The 15962-nt window shown below is 41.8% G+C and overlaps 1 protein-coding gene and 1 long non-coding RNA gene across 11 annotated transcripts in view; one reads left to right on the forward strand and one right to left on the reverse strand.

Moving 5' to 3' along the window:
• PAG1 (phosphoprotein membrane anchor with glycosphingolipid microdomains 1) overlaps window positions 1-15962 on the reverse strand; it is a 109790-nt gene that overhangs the window by 72828 nt on the left and 21000 nt on the right. The gene's annotated exons all lie outside the window — the stretch shown is intronic.
• LOC148684867 (uncharacterized) lies at window positions 3184-9553 on the forward strand. The gene is made up of 3 exons (XR_015951532.1): window positions 3184-3397; window positions 6645-6712; window positions 7383-9553. It is a non-coding gene; the product is annotated as an uncharacterized LOC148684867 (long non-coding RNA).

Raw genomic sequence — 15962 nt, forward strand, 5'->3', positions numbered from 1 at the left:
GAGCCAGACATCTTGGAGAGTGAAGTCAAATGGGCCTTAGAAAGCATTGCTAATAACAAGGCCAGTGGAAGTGATGATATTCCAGCTGAACTGTTTAAAATTTTAAAAGATGATGCTGTTAAGGTGCTACACCCAATATGCCAGCAAGTTTGGAAAACTCAGCAATGGCCAGAGGATTGGAGAAGATCAGTCTACATCCCAATTCCAAAGAAGGGCAGTGCCAAAGAATGCTCCAACTACCGCACAATTGCGCTCATTTCACACGCTAGCAAGGTTATGCTTAAAATTCTACAAGGCAGGCTTAGGCAGTATGTGGACCGAGAACTCCCAGAAGTGCAAGCTGGATTTCGAAAGGGCAGAGGAACCAGAGACCAAATAGCAAACATGCGCTGGATTATGGAGAAAGCTAGAGAGTTCCAGAAAAACGTCTACTTCTGCTTCATTGACTATGCAAAAGCCTTTGACTGTGTCGACCACAGCAAACTATGGCAAGTTCTTAAAGAAATGGGAGTGCCTGATCACCTCATCTGTCTCCTGAGAAATCTCTATGTGGGACAAGAAGCTACAGTTAGAACTGGATATGGAACAACTGATTGGTTCAAAATTGGGAAAGGAGTACGACAAGGTTGTATATTGTCTCCCTGCTTATTTAACTTATATGCAGAATTCATCATGCGAAAGGCTGGACTAGATGAATCCCAAGCCGGAATTAAGATTGCTGGAAGAAATATCAACAACCTCAGATATGCAGATGACACAACCTTGATGGCAGAAAGCGAGGAGGAATTAAAGAACCTTTTAATGAGGGTGAAAGAGGAGAGCGCAAAATATGGTCTGAAGCTCAACATCAAAAAAACCAAGATCATGGCCACTGGTCCCATCACCTCCTGGCAAATAGAAGGGGAAGAAATGGAGGCAGTGAGAGATTTTACTTTCTTGGGCTCCTTGATCACTGCAGATGGTGACAGCAGTCACGAAATTAAAAGACGCCTGCTTCTTGGGAGAAAAGCAATGACAAACCTAGACAGCATCTTAAAAAGCAGAGACATCACCTTGCCGACAAAGGTCCGTATAGTTAAAGCTATGGTTTTCCCAGTAGTGATGTATGGAAGTGAGAGCTGGACCATAAAGAAGGCTGATCGCCGAAGAATTGATGCTTTTGAATTATGGTGCTGGAGGAGACTCTTGAGAGTCCCATGGACTGCAAGAAGATCAAACCTATCCATTCTTAAGGAAATCAGCCCTGAGTGCTCCCTGGAAGGACAGATCGTGAAGCTGAGGCTCCAATACTTTGGCCACCTCATGAGAAGAGAAGAATCCTTGGAAAAGACCCTGATGTTGGGAAAGATGGAGGGCACTAGGAGAAGGGGACGACAGAGGACAAGATGGTTGGACAGTGTTCTCGAAGCTACGAACATGAGTTTGACCAAACTGCGGGAGGCAGTGCAAGACAGGAGTGCCTGGCGTGCTCTGGTCCATGGGGTCACGAAGAGTCGGACACGACTAAACGACTAAACAACAACAAAAGTACTGACTGGTGATTGCATCATTAACACTGGCTGTTCACAAGAGCAGTTCACAATGAGCATACTGTAGTGACAAACCCTTTAGCTAAGGTGTCCTTCTTAATTTACAACCAGTACCATATTCGCTCATATGTTGTCCTTGTTTGTTATTTGAATGGCATGTCCTCGGTGACTGCGGTTAGTGCTTGGTGTGCTTTGCTTAAAGACATCTCAGGAGCCTGCCCCTAGGTCTCAGGTTTCAGCCCTGAAATCAAGATCTGAGAAATTTCTGACCTGGCAACTGTATCACCAATAGACTCAACATTGTGAACAGTGTTTTGGTTTTTTGACCTGGAATTTAAATAAATATACCCCAAAGCTTTTCAGTATTTAAAGTTGTAGCCATCAATATACTTTCTTTAACAGACGATAGAAATTTAAGATGCACACTAATAAAATAGTACTACAGAGAAATGATGAAAAATGATTTTACTGATGGAATTGGAAGAGGTCTGGAGAAAGAGTTGTGTGTTTTGAAATTATTATGAATTATAACAGCAGCTGTTTCTCCTGGCACTCATGATGTAATTGATGTTAAGATTTTTAGCCTCTCTCATCTTGAGAACTTCTGGATGGCTGATGAATAACAACGTTTAAAACAAACAACCAAAAGCCCCAATGGGATAAAATAAAGGGCATTCAAAAAGTAAAATTACCATATCGGTTTTAACAAGAGCAGCTAAAAGCTGATCTAAATGGCAACATTTTACAGAAAGCTTTAGAAAAACGTTCAAGCTTGGAAGTTTGTACATCTGCAAGAGAAGAGGGCCTCCCCGTTGTGAAGCAGCCAACATATGTTTTAATAATTTAAAAATAGTTTTGCAAGCCTAAATCCATCACCCTGTCAAATAAATTCTTCCCCTATAGTGCAATTTATTCAGTGTCCCTGAAATCTTCCTGCTTAATATATGCTGGGTATATAGATACAGCACAAAGACAGAAAACAAACTTGTAGTTCCAAGATACATCTTTATTAACTCATTCTCGTGGTTGGATATCTCCTGAAGGGTTAGCAGAATGTCAGTGCGTGCCCTATACTACAACCTCCTCAGCACATTTAATTGCATAGCTCCCACAGATAAAGCACATAAGGCACAAACTGATTGTTTTCATTCTGGCTCAAAGATCACAAGAGTTCACAACGGCAAAACTTCCCCGTTAAATGTACAGCACAACTGAGAATTTCAGGATAAACACACAAATAGTTTTCTAAACCAGCTATATTAAAACCACAAATTGTTGGCAAATGGCTACATTTTTAAGGTTTAGTTATTTTGAAACAATCCAGTCTGCTATTTCTAAGGAGTAAAAGGACCCCATTCTGCACAGCCTGTTTGAATGTATCCCCGTGTATTTAGTTTCCTTTGTAGATCAAAAGATGTCACTCATAGCTGCCCTGTTCTCTGGTTCATTTTCTCCACTTCAACCACCCTTCCATGGAGTTGAGACCAAGGCTGAGAGGATAGATGAAACAGGAGGAAGCAGGAAGACAAACACACAAAAGGGTGCCATGCATGAAGGCTGGCTAGGTGGATATTTGAGATATTGATGAGGTGGGCAGAAGCTCTGCTCTGTTCTCTGATTCCTTGCCCACATTTTATATAAGGAACAACAGCTGCCTCCCCCCAAAATGTAGTTATTCATAAAAAGGAATAAAAACAGCTAACTCAAATGGGGGTACTAAATGTAAAAAAGTAAATACCAAATTCTATACTGTTCTGTTTCATTTGGGACAGTTTAGTTGTTTGATACTTTATCTTTTCTTCTTCTTTTTTTACAATTGTATGTTATATTGTTGTAACCCATCCTGAGACCTTATGGTGGAAGGGCAGGTAAGAAATCTTAGAAATAAACTTGTTTCTGTATCTTATCTCCCTATCTATCTCTATCTCTATCTATCTCAACAATGACTTTATAATGTTGTGGACATGGGTGTTGAGAGTGGACTTTGAATCTACAAAATTAGAAAAAAAAATTAGAGAAAAAGCAAGCTTATGTTACTTGACTACTTGTTTAAAACATTTATATCTGCTTCATCCTACACTCATACCACCTCACAACTATAATGAAAATTGCAACAAGGCTAACACTTACTTCAATAACAAAGAACAACAACATCCCAAACCAGCAGCATCAATAGGACTTTGGGCATTTGGGAACTGATGAAATTAAGTCTTGCAGGCAGTGCTCAAGGACATCCGCAAAAGTGAGCATCCTTCATAAAGCCATTTAACAATTCTAGGCTGGTTACCAAAGAGGCCATGATCCTTGCTGAGACTGTCTTGACCTCCCTGACTGATGTAACTTGAAGCAGGTCATCTGAAGCATATCTTAATTGGGGAGATGAGAGCCAGTCTCATGGGAATGTGGCCCTCAGGCCTTGACAGACTTTTTGTTGTGGCTGCTGAATGAGAAAATGTTGTCCATCTAGCTTAGCTGTTACTCTTCACCAGATGCCTCAAGGAGGTTTTTAAATCAGACCACAATGTGGTAATACATTAAAGTGGTTTTCAAAAACCTTCCACTTTTCAGGGAATGTTTTCTACATCAGCATCTTTGCTTTTAGGCCGCACAATTATGCTTCAGGAATTGTGCACAGAGACAACTTCAGGGATGTGGAACTTATGGCCCTCCAGATGATGTTGGTCTACAACTCCCATCATCCCTGACCATTATTCACATTGGATGGAGCTGGTGAGAACAGGGAGTCCAGCAAAATCTGGAGGGCCACAAGCTTTCGATCCCTGCACTTGATCATCAGGCACCTACAGTTTCAATTGTTTGCATGCCAAGGGGAAATATTCATGTTCTCCCTCACTTACACAGCACCTTGGAGGTTAGAAATAGTGAAAATAGTGTCACCATTATCTGTCTCGGTTCCCCAGACTCCTTTCCAGCAAAAGTTAGTTCAGGCACTAGGATCTGCCTGATATCATTTGCTGTGAAGACAGATGCAAGGAATTTCTTCAGCTTCTCTGTAATCTCTTTTTCCTCCTTTAGCACACCTTTGGGTCCCTTGTCATCCAATCACTTCCCTGGACTATTGCCACCACCCAGAGTCCACTGCGCATCAGAAGACATGAGATAGGAGAGTGGCTAGTATGCTAAGCTGATATTTGCAGATCTCTAAATAACACCCAGGTGGTGCTGTGGTTAAACCAGAGTCTAGGGCTTGCTGATCAGAAGGTCAGCGGTTCGAATCCCTGCAACGGGGTGAGCTCCCGTTGCTCGGTCCCAGCTCCTGCCCACCTAGCAGTTCGAAAGCACATCAAAGTGCAAGTAGATAAATAGGGACCGCTCCAGCGGGGACGGTAAACGGCGTTTCTGTGTGCTGCTCTGGTTCGCCAGAAGCAGCTTTTTCATGCTGGCCACATGACCCGGAAGCTGTCTGTGGACAAACGCCGGCTCCCTCGGCCTATAGAGTGAGATGAGCGCCACAACCCCAGAGTCGGACACGACTGGACCGGATGGTCAGGGGCCCCCTTTACCTAAATAACACACATTTGAGGCTGAGCATTATAAAGCAAGGGACCTTTCCTGTCATTACTGATTTTCTTATTAAAGAAGAAACCCTGGATAAGCTTGGGTAGTACCAACAACATTTTACTCACAACAGACCTACTGAAATTAATGAATCTAACGTAATCATGTTCATTAATTTCAATGGGTCTGCTCTCAATAAAACTTTGTAGAATACCACCCAGTGACTCAGATTCAACTAATCTGGTACTTGCAGAAGCCACCTCAAGGGATCCTGTTAGCACAACAGGGTTTTCGCCCGTCTCCTCCCTACATACCTCCCCCAAACCTGCTCCGGAGGGTCAGGAGAAACCTTGAAACTGTACACAGGGGGGAGGAAAGGGAGTGGGACTGTTCCATCTAGCAAGGGGAATGCTTCTGCTGATGGAACAATCAGAAGAATATGCCACTGAAATCTTCCCGCTGTTTCCAAAAATGGGAATTGCAGTCTTGGCCTTCACTAATGGGCATTGAAAAGACTCTTTGACATAATTGTACATACTAACCAGAGATAGTCAATACCAGAAGTATCTAATAGCTTTATGTTGAATAGAATCAACATCCTTGCTACCTTTCTTTCTTATTCTGTAATGGTGTTAGGAATAAGAATGTGCCTTAAAAGATAAAAATAAGAATTTACAAAGCACACAACAATTACTTGCTCACACCACTTCCACACTGAGAAAATATTGAGAAAATAAGCAATGAAGCTTCAGAACTGAAGTTGTCAGTAAGATGCTGCATATGCAGAAAATTATTACCATCTTACACAAATGGATTTAAAACACTGAAATGTTATTCTTTAGAATTATAAACATTTATGACCGCAGGAGTGTTTCAAGTTAATTTCTAATCTAATCTTGTTTTAGCACCACTGTCAAGGTACAGTTGCGGGCACAGAGGTTATTATGTAACAGGAATGGAATTCCAGTTGCTAGTGACAACGGAAGAGCATTAAAAATGATTTTTTTAAAAAACCCAGCAGCTACAATGTAGAAAAATATAGACAGCATCTGCAACAATCAATCATTAACATATCTAGAAATCAGAGGTCATTTTCGGCAAAGTGTAGCAAATTAGGAATATGAATGCAATACACTTGGATAATTTTGAAGTGCTTTTTTCTTTATTTCTATGGCAATTTTCTAGGCTTACACTTCATTTTCATTGCACTTCCATTAAGCATTTTCATCTTTGTGTGATTTATGTGCATTTTCTTAGGTAAGTGAGGAAGAGTAACATTGAATCACAAGTGCTTTAAAGCCAGGAGACCACCCATCAACTGCATTTCATTATTTGATCAAAAATGCTATTGTGCCAGCTGCCACAAGGTTAACTAATTGTCCAGGTCCTACTAGAGGTAGTCCACAGAGACACAGAAATGGGGCATGAAAAATAGAACAATTAAATAAAATGCCTTTTACACATTAAGGGTGATGTATAGGATTAAGGTGGAAATTTAATTAGCGCATATACTTCCAATTATATTTGAAGGGACAGAAGTGGGTATGCTTTTATTGCCTTCTCTTTATTTTGCATGGGTTTGTGTTGTATTTTCAGATATTTCTTTTCCTGATGCCAGGGTCAGCTGAAAAAGAATCACTCCAGCACCCACCTACAATCAAAAGGTAAACTGAGCAAGCTCTCTATTTTTATGAGTGAAAACTACAGGAAGTCCCTTTGGAATGGAGTCCAGTGGGACTGTAAATATACTGAATTCCAAGATAGCCAAAACTTGTACAGTCATAGCTTGGTTTTTGAACAGCTTAGTTCTCAAACTTTTTGGCTCCCGAATGCTGCATCTATGCTGAATCTTTTGTTTAGTTGAAAATACTGTAAGAAATCAGTCAGATATGTCCTTATTTCTTCAAAAAATTTCCCGGATTATGTTATTGTTTCTTTTCCCCAGAACCATTCCATAAGTTGCCCACTCCCCTTTCATGTTCTTTTTTAAAACTGCTATTGCTTCTAAAGGAGAGGTCCACCAGGGGTTTGGGGGTTCCAGAAGGTCTTTATATTTATTCCAAATTTTGTATAAGGATTTCCTTACTAGGTGGTTTAAGAACCCCCTGTGGACCCTTACCTTTTCATAAACTAGGTAAGTGTGCCACCCAACAATTGTCATGGCCTTCTAAATCCAAGAGCTCGGTGTCTCTTAAGTTTATCCAATCCTTGATCCAAGTTAGTCCAGCTGCCTTGTCAGTTGCTGCCATTGCTAACTCGCCTCTCTCCAAATGAACTGCTCCAAGCTCTGCAAACATCACCTGACACCTGTCTTTGTTTTTCCCCGTCCACAAGAGCTCCAGAGGGTTGCAACATGAGAAGAGGCCTTTTCTGTGGTGGCTCCCCATTTCTGGAATGCTTTCCCCAGGGAGGCGCACCTAATGCCTTCATTACGTATCCTTAGTTGTAGGGGGGTTGTTCTTTCATTTGTTGTTATGGCATGTATTTTTGTGTTTTTATATTGTAAATTGCCTTGTGATCCTCAGATTCAGCTGTTTTAAGAGCAAATTTATAACGGTAGGGGGTTAGGATGTACAAATAGTTCCCCTTGTGGAATGTTTGATCCAGCATTGTAAAGCCCCAACTACCCTCAAATATATGAAAATACTCTGCACCAATCTTTTAGAATATTAATTCTATTTTCTACTGGTTACCACTTACTTAAAGAGATGTGGCATCTTCAAGTCTGAAGTCTAATAATGTTATCGGAATGCTGGATAATTTGAAGAGCTGGAGCTCCCTGCTCATTCAAATGAATAATGTGATGCTAATGTCATCACCCATGCATTCTGTCAGGAGTAACTGTGCAACAAGCACGCTGCGCTAAAATCCTACTGCATAACACGAGTTTTCACTCATTTTATGCATGCACACATGAAACATTTACATCCACAAGATATCTTAATGATCCTCTCCTCCTCCTCTTCTCTGTATTGTCCAAAGGAAGAGATCTATTTAATGAAATGCATGAAGGCATCTTTCTGTGTTTAATTTCAAATCCCAGGGCACTGTTATCTCGGTAGTTCATTTTCATGAACTAATTATTCTTTAATAACTCTTCAAGCATGTATTTACAATAAATTAAGCTTGAAATAGAAAAGACTAATATAGATAAAGTCGTTATCAACCGTGCTGGAATACGAGTTTTGTTTCTTCTCTGTATCCTGCCCTGAAGCCTAACATTCTTCCATGTATATCCAAAGCCATATATTAGATTTCTGTGTGTCAATGCAAGACAAATAAAATGTGGCATACTGGCATTTGATACATGCCACATGGAGGAAGTAAACTTTCAGATTGTCCTGTGACCATTCAATGTACAGTCGTACCCTGGTTGTCGAACGCCTTGGTACTCGTACGTTTTGGCTCCCGAAAGCTGCAAACCCAGAAGTGAGTGTTCCAGTTTGCGAATGTTTTTTGGAAGCCAAACATTCAAAGCAGCTTCCGATTGAGTGCAGGAAGCTCCTGCAGCAAATTGGAAGCCGCGCCTTGGTTTTCGAACCATTCTGGAAGTCTAATGGAATGGATTAAGTTTGACAACCAAGGTACCACTGTAGCTTGCATACTGTATTTCAGAAGAGTTTTGAGGAAGGAGGGACATGGTTGAGGCCACCCCAGTTCCAGCGATCTTGCGTTCAGGGAGATGTAGCCATGGGAAGGGAATAAGTTAAAATGGAAGGTGAGAACAATGCTATTTACACCTTTTTCCTAACTCACCCCTAGCATTCCTGTTTGAAAGTAAAGAAGAGATACAGGGTCAAAGGCTAATTTCCCACCCCCAGGGCAAAAAGATATACCCTATCTTTGCATCCATGTGTGAGAAAGCATATTGGGAAGTGGACGAAAAGTCAGGAGGGTCTAAGTAGCACCTCCTACCATATTGTGGGGAGGGGGGATATGGAATTGTTCCCAGTTTCAAAAATCAAGTGCTATCCTCTCAGCTTACCCAGGCTCAGTTCAGTAATTAGTAATATAATAAGATAAACATAATGAATGTGTGTCTGGGATAGAGACAACACAGGTAAACTATGATGTGTGGGTCTGCTGCCAAACAACCTGATTTATTCATAGGATAGAGGCAGCCCCTTCTTTTGCAAATTGCAAATGTACCTATCAGTGGGGGCAGTGGAGATGTCAACGCAAGATGTATTCTTGTTACCAAGCACTATAGAGGAAATAAGGCTGTCACTATCTTGCTACAGTCAAGAAAGCAGTATTCAAATTTCTAAGTGGGGATAGAGCAGAGAAAATTACTGTAATCAAGAAGAGAGGAGATAATGGTTAGAATATAAGTTTTAAGTAGGCAAATGTCTGAACTAAACTTGGATTAAGGCAATTTTTCAAGTGCTAATGGAAACAGATTTCCACATTCTCCACATGAAAGATTCTATTTGTAAGGAAAAATTGCTGCTGAAAGAGCTGCATTTGTATACTTTATAGCAGTCACAGGGTGATCAGTGAGAATACATTTGAGGAAGGATGCAGAAATCATCAGTTTCCATCAATTAGTAGATCACAGAGTATTAAATGAATAAATGAATGTCACAGATAAGTACAGCTTAGCAGTTCAGAAAATACACGTGTTAATAAGAATTATACTTAATTCTCAGCAAGCAAATACACTTAATGCTGTAACTGGCTATAAATTAAATGATCTCTAAATATATTCCTTTTGCTATTGCTAATTTTTATTTTACCACAGATTTTTTACCGAACTGCTGCTTCCACCGCATAACACATGACAAACTGAAAGTACATTTTGTGAGCAGAAACATGTTTCATTGACTGAAAAATTAAGGTCCTGGTTTTTATCAAGGGCTTAGCAATACAGATCAACCAGCATCAGTGGAGACTGTGAAGGTATGTCTGGGGCAGCCTATCTGGACTCCGTTAACTCCCATGCCACTGCGATAACATTCAAAGGAGACCTCAGACATGTACTAATCAGACCACAGATACTAGTACATCTAATTGCACATGGATGGGTAATAGGGTGATGACTTTTTCATATTTTTTTCTCGAAAATTATTTCCTGTAGCACAAATGGATGAACTTTTGCCTATTAATGACTAAAATGATGTATATTTCATTGAAATATTTAAAAAAGGTTACGCACAAACCGTTTTTTATTTTTTTGTATGCTGTTTTACCATTTCATAAAATTGTATTAACAATTCTATTTCAATATATATTTCATATCAAATTTGGACACAACACCACATTCCACAATGGGGAGTATTCTTAGCAACATAGGGTATACAAATGTCACACCTGCGCAAGGTAAAAGCCCCTTTTGGGGACCTCAGAACTCAGCCAGCATGCTGGGAAAAGAACCTACAGGGGAGGTAGCATCCTCTAGCGGCATCTATACTGTTACTGCAGCTAAAAAAAGCTTCCTTGTGTGTTTTATGACCCTATATAATGTTGTATATATGTGACTCTAAAGCTTGGGTTCAATTTTATATCTCCTTCAGTGACTTCAAAAATGGTCAAAAAACTGATAAATAAAAATTTTAAAATCATTTTGTGCATGAGGGGTTTTTTTTAATCGAATCTCTTTGAAAGTAAGATTTTATCTAATCTTTAATGAAAGCTCATCAAATTATGATACAGGGAAATGAAGTTGTAAAAAAGTCATCACCCTAAGGGGTAACAATCATGCAAACCTATACGTGGGTATGTCGTAGAAACAAGCACCATGCACTCTGAAGAAACTACTCGAGATGGTTAACAATATATTCTGCGTACGTGGATGCATCCTGCAGAAACACCCAGTGAACGACCAAGCCCTCAAAAACACTTCTGCTTACATGATGCACAGTCCACTGTGCTAATAGTGTGGATATATGCACAGACATTAGCGTGAAATGAAATATTCTTATGGTCAAGGGAAGTACACAGCATGCATACTGAAAATGTGTTTAGGCTGACTGAACGACGACGGAGAAAGTTTAAAAATTTGATTTGCAGAAAACAATTCCCCCCCCCCACTCAAGGGGGTCGTGAACACGATTATCCTATTAGAAATAAAAGAGGAGCTGTCTCAGAAACTGAGAGGAGGATGGAAAATGCTTGCTTCACCTGAATACCAATAAGAAAAACGAGCTAAAAATGTTACACTTCAAGCTTTAATAATAGCTGGTTCTTTCTCCAAATGAATGAATGATTGCAGAAAGGAGTGTATGTTTAGAGTAAAGCAGGCAGGGAGGTTTTCCTCACAGGTTTCTTGGGGTTCTGGAATAAGCCTTCTACAATGTTATCTGGATTACAGATTTACACCTCTGTAAAAGCCTCTCAGGCATCTTTTCTTTCTTATGAATAAATAATATGGTGCCCTGGAAAGCATTGATCTAATGGTGGAAATCAATGTGTGTCTGGCATGTGATAGACTTTCATTCAGCTGAAGTCTGTCTAAAATTTATAGACCAATTTTAATGACAAAACAAGAAAGGAAGAAAAAAAAAACCCAACACTTTAAAAGGGATGCTTTAAAAGCCTGCTGCTGGGGCTGCACTATCTGCAAGAATAATAATTATTTTCAAAGTGAATAGGTACACTGATTGCAGAGTAGTCTGTGAATAATTGGTGGATAGATTTCTAATACTTAGCACAAAGTAAGTGATAGTAAATGGATAGTAAATTCTCTTGATGCTTGGATTTGTTTCAGCGAACATCAATGTAATAAGCTGACTGTCACTGCATATGGCTCAGCTGAAAACTAAATCTGCCAGCTAATGCTAAAATGGTGTAATTTTTCAGTGAAAAGTCTGTCCCTTCAATAAGATAAAACAAGTCCACCTGAGCTGGCAGAATGTGAAGGGTGTCAGATTCATACACACACACACACACACACACTTACATGTACGTTACTTCAGCATTTCTGAAATTCTTCACCAGTAGCAAATACTGCCTCTTTCAAGATGGCTCTCTGGATGCCACTATATAATGCGTGCAAGCATCATCTTAGGAAATGAATTACCCAATTATCTTTCTCCCTTCCTTCCACATGCTGCATATACAGGTGTTGGCACAGCCTTCCAGATGCATCTCTTGTTGCCAATCTCTACGACTATTTTAACAGCACACGCACTGACTCTGGCAGAGAGGGATAAAGAGATGGGCCTTAACTAGGCAGCACACATGTGTGCAACTAAAACTGGAGCAAGATTGTAAATGAATATGGTAGAGGTAATGGATAATGGGGAGGGAGGGAGATGGGTTTGTGAGAACATGTGGCAGAACTTCTCCTTCTAATGCATGCACCACAGCAACTCTTTAGAGCAAGAGTGGAGAACCTGTGGCTCTCCGGATATTGGACTAGAATTCCCATCATCCATGACTGTTAGCAATGCTGGCTGGGGCTAATGAACGATACATAACATGATCACTAGGAGATGAAAGTGCAATCTTTCCAAAGAACAAATAAAACGCAAAGCACATAAACGGTCCTATGATTACAACTAGAACATGTCACAGTACTCCCATCCCAAAATATATGTACTGCCATAAAGCTCCCTGACAAGCGTCTCTAACATAAAGCCTTACGCCCTGGAAAAAGAAGTGTTCTCAAGAAGCAGGCAGAAAACAGCAGCTGACATGCTACAGCAGCTCAAGCAAACAGACAGTAAGAGATTGGGGAGATTTTTTCCATTACTGAAGCAGTTCTGCTGATTGCTTAGATCACGGGTGTCAAACACAAGGCCCGGGGGCCAAATCCGGCCCACCAGACCTCGTCTTGTGGCCCGCCGAGCGCCCCAGCCAGCGGGACCCAGCAGCGGGACCTTGCTGCTGAAGCGCTGCGCCGACAAAGCGCCGACAAACACCTGGGGCCGGGGGGGGGGGAGTAGAAAGGCGGCTGGAGCAGCGCCGCACGGAGATTCCCGAGCCTCTGCGACGCAGCAGTGCTCTGTAGCACTTTGAATCCTCCTCCTCCTGCCACGGCTCGGCGCCTGGAAACGGCTGCTGCTGCTGCTGCTGCACAGACAAATCACCCATCAGTGCCGCGTGGAGGAGGAGGAGGATTCAAAGTGCTACAGAGCACTGCTGCGTCCCAGAGGCTCGGGACTCTCCGCACGGTGCTGCCGGGCACCGACCTGGCAAGCCGCCTCCTCCTCCTCCTCTTGCCTCACCTCCTCCTCCTCCTGCTGCGGCTCAGCCTCACGAACGTGCAACTCTGAGGCTTTACACACTTCTCCTAAAATGGACACCCGCTGCCTCACGCTGCACGGGAAATGCTTTTTGCCCCTGGGTCCCTTCGCACTCTTTTCTGGCGCTGAATCAAGGCGGCGACCCCCCCTTCCCTTTCTTTCTTCCTCTCTCTCGTTCTTATTCTTTCTTTCCCTCTACTTCCTTCCTTCTTTATCTCTGTCTTCTCTCCCTCTTTCTTTTTCTTTCCTTCTTTATTCCTTCTTTCCTACTCTTCTTTCTCTCCCCTCTTTTCTTCCTTCCTCTCTCCCTCCTACTCCCTCTTTTCTTCCTCCCTCCCTCCCTCCCTCCTTCCCCTCCCCTCCCCTCCTTCTCCCTCTCCTCAGAAACATAGGATGCTGCTTTATACTTCTGGCCCTTAAACCCTGGAACCAGGAGAGCAGCTCCAGTGAGTCAACCTCAGCCAGTCCCTTTGGTGAAGGGTGGTGGCTCACTGGCAGAACATCTGTCCTGCATGCAGAAGGACCCCAGCATCTCCAGGTACTAGTAGCTCTGCAAAGGTCCTGCATGAAACCCTAGCGAGCCTCCACCACCCAGTGCAGTTACCAAAAATCATTTTTCAATAAATTGTACAATAATTGTACATTTGAATATCTACTTGCCATTATTCTAACTATGTTTCTGCTTTCAGAGCTAGTTATTACTTACATTATTACAAAAAACAGTAATAATTGAATGCAGTGACAATAATTTATGATAATAAAGAGTGGACACATAGTCCTACAGATACAACCGGCCCTTTGAGGGTGACCAAACTGCTGATGCGGCCCCCGATGAATTTGAGTTTGACACCCCTGGCTTAGATCTACTTGGCAAGATCAGGCAAATGATACAATAGCATGTGAGACTTGTTTCTAAACAGGACAAACTTTTCCATTGTGTCCAGAACTTAGATGTTGACGTTATTAGCCAGAGCCTGCCCCCAGACCGACTAACAACTGGGGCTGGCTGGACCCTATTTCCAGGGGATGGATCCTGATCTGGCTAGACCTAGTCCAGGAGGTACTGCCTCCAAAGTGGCAGCACCAAAGGGGAGCCACTTCAGGAAGCTGACTCAAAGGCCACCCTTCCAACATTTTTGCTAGGATTGGATGTTTGAGGTTTGCTTGGATTTTTTTATTGGAATATCTGGAGACAGGCTTTGGTAGGTTATGTCCTGCTCTGAGTGAGTATATGGCAGGCATCCCCAACCTGCGGCCCTCCAGATGTTTTGGCCTACAACTCCCATGATCCCTAGCTAACAGGACCAGTGGCCAGGGATGATGGGAATTGCAGTCCAAAACATCTGGAGGGCCGAAGGTTGGTGGTGCCTGGTATATGGGATCAAATGGGGGAAGCTGGTGGGTCTGAATTAGTGTCTCATGAATAGGGGAGTATTGATAGAAAGTAGTCCAGGAAAGGGATACTGGCTTAGACGGTTAACGTCTATATGCCATGTTTCAAAGTTTCTCTCAGGTTTGGTGGCTACCCTATCAGTCTCTGGGTGCCACTTTTGACTTCCAGGTTAATCCAGAATAACATATCTCTTACTGATTATTTAACTGGGGATGTGGAAGCTAACCTGGCATGTATAATCAAGATGTGGGTGGAGAAGACAGCAGCTGCCTATGTCCCTAATCCAACCTGCCTCCAATGCCCTATCATTCCTCACCTATGTGGCATCCCGACATCTTAGGGACAGGCACAGAACAATCCCTGTTGTCTTCTCTCAACAAACTTCAGAACCTCTTTATTAATTCCCAGCCACCACCTTAAAGGCAAAACCTGTAAAAATAAAATCAATGCACATTGACCTTTCGTGTGTGGAGGGGAAGCTGTCATGCTGTGCTCACTGTATTTAAGAGAAACAAGTCCCAACAACTTTGATTTTCAGCCATTTCATATATCTTGAATAAAATCTGGTCATTTCTTATTTTCACCACTTCCAGACAGCTGCTATTGCAGCTGTGCCCCATAACAACTTCCTTCCTGCCTTGCTATATATTCCTCCTTCACGTTTATTGAAAGATGTGAAGTACAAGGCAATTTCTCTGCAGCTATGTGTCATTTTGATAAAGGTGGCTGGTTTCAACCAGCTCCAAAATCAGAACCCAATATCTATATCACAAAAGGAAATGATCTTTGCCATTCTTACACTCAGCACATTTCACTGAAATCCTGCCCAAAATCTCAATAGAAAATAAGAGCCATTCATTTCTTCTTAGTTGTAATGCGATTTCTGCTAAGCTCCTTGTGGGAGACAAAAAAGCTCCTTTCATCAACGATGCTTTTTAGTTTCTGATAACAAAACCATGCGCTAATTTCATTTTTTTTTCAATTAGCAAACCAAGAGCTTTATTTGAGCCTGGGATCAAAACCCAGAGAAAAGCTTAGGTCGTGGGTCTCCTCCATGGGTAAATGATGTACCAATGTAGAGGTCAACACCCTTCTATATTTCTCCCCAGAGGAGGGGGGGGGGACATGATTAAAATGCAGAATATTGATACCCCTAGGACTAATGTTTGCTAGATAAACACGTTAATTGTTTAAATGTGATACAAATAGTGAAAGTACTGAGAAATACTGAGTGGTAAGGAAATGACCTCATCCACATATCCTTACCCTGTTCATCTCTAACTCTTATACAAAGGGTGGCTAATCTGACACCGTCCAGGACATTGGGAGGAGAGG

The sequence above is a fragment of the Zootoca vivipara genome, chromosome 8, assembly GCF_965207765.1.
Source record: "Zootoca vivipara chromosome 8, rZooViv2.hap1.1, whole genome shotgun sequence".
Taxonomy (NCBI): domain Eukaryota; kingdom Metazoa; phylum Chordata; class Lepidosauria; order Squamata; family Lacertidae; genus Zootoca; species Zootoca vivipara.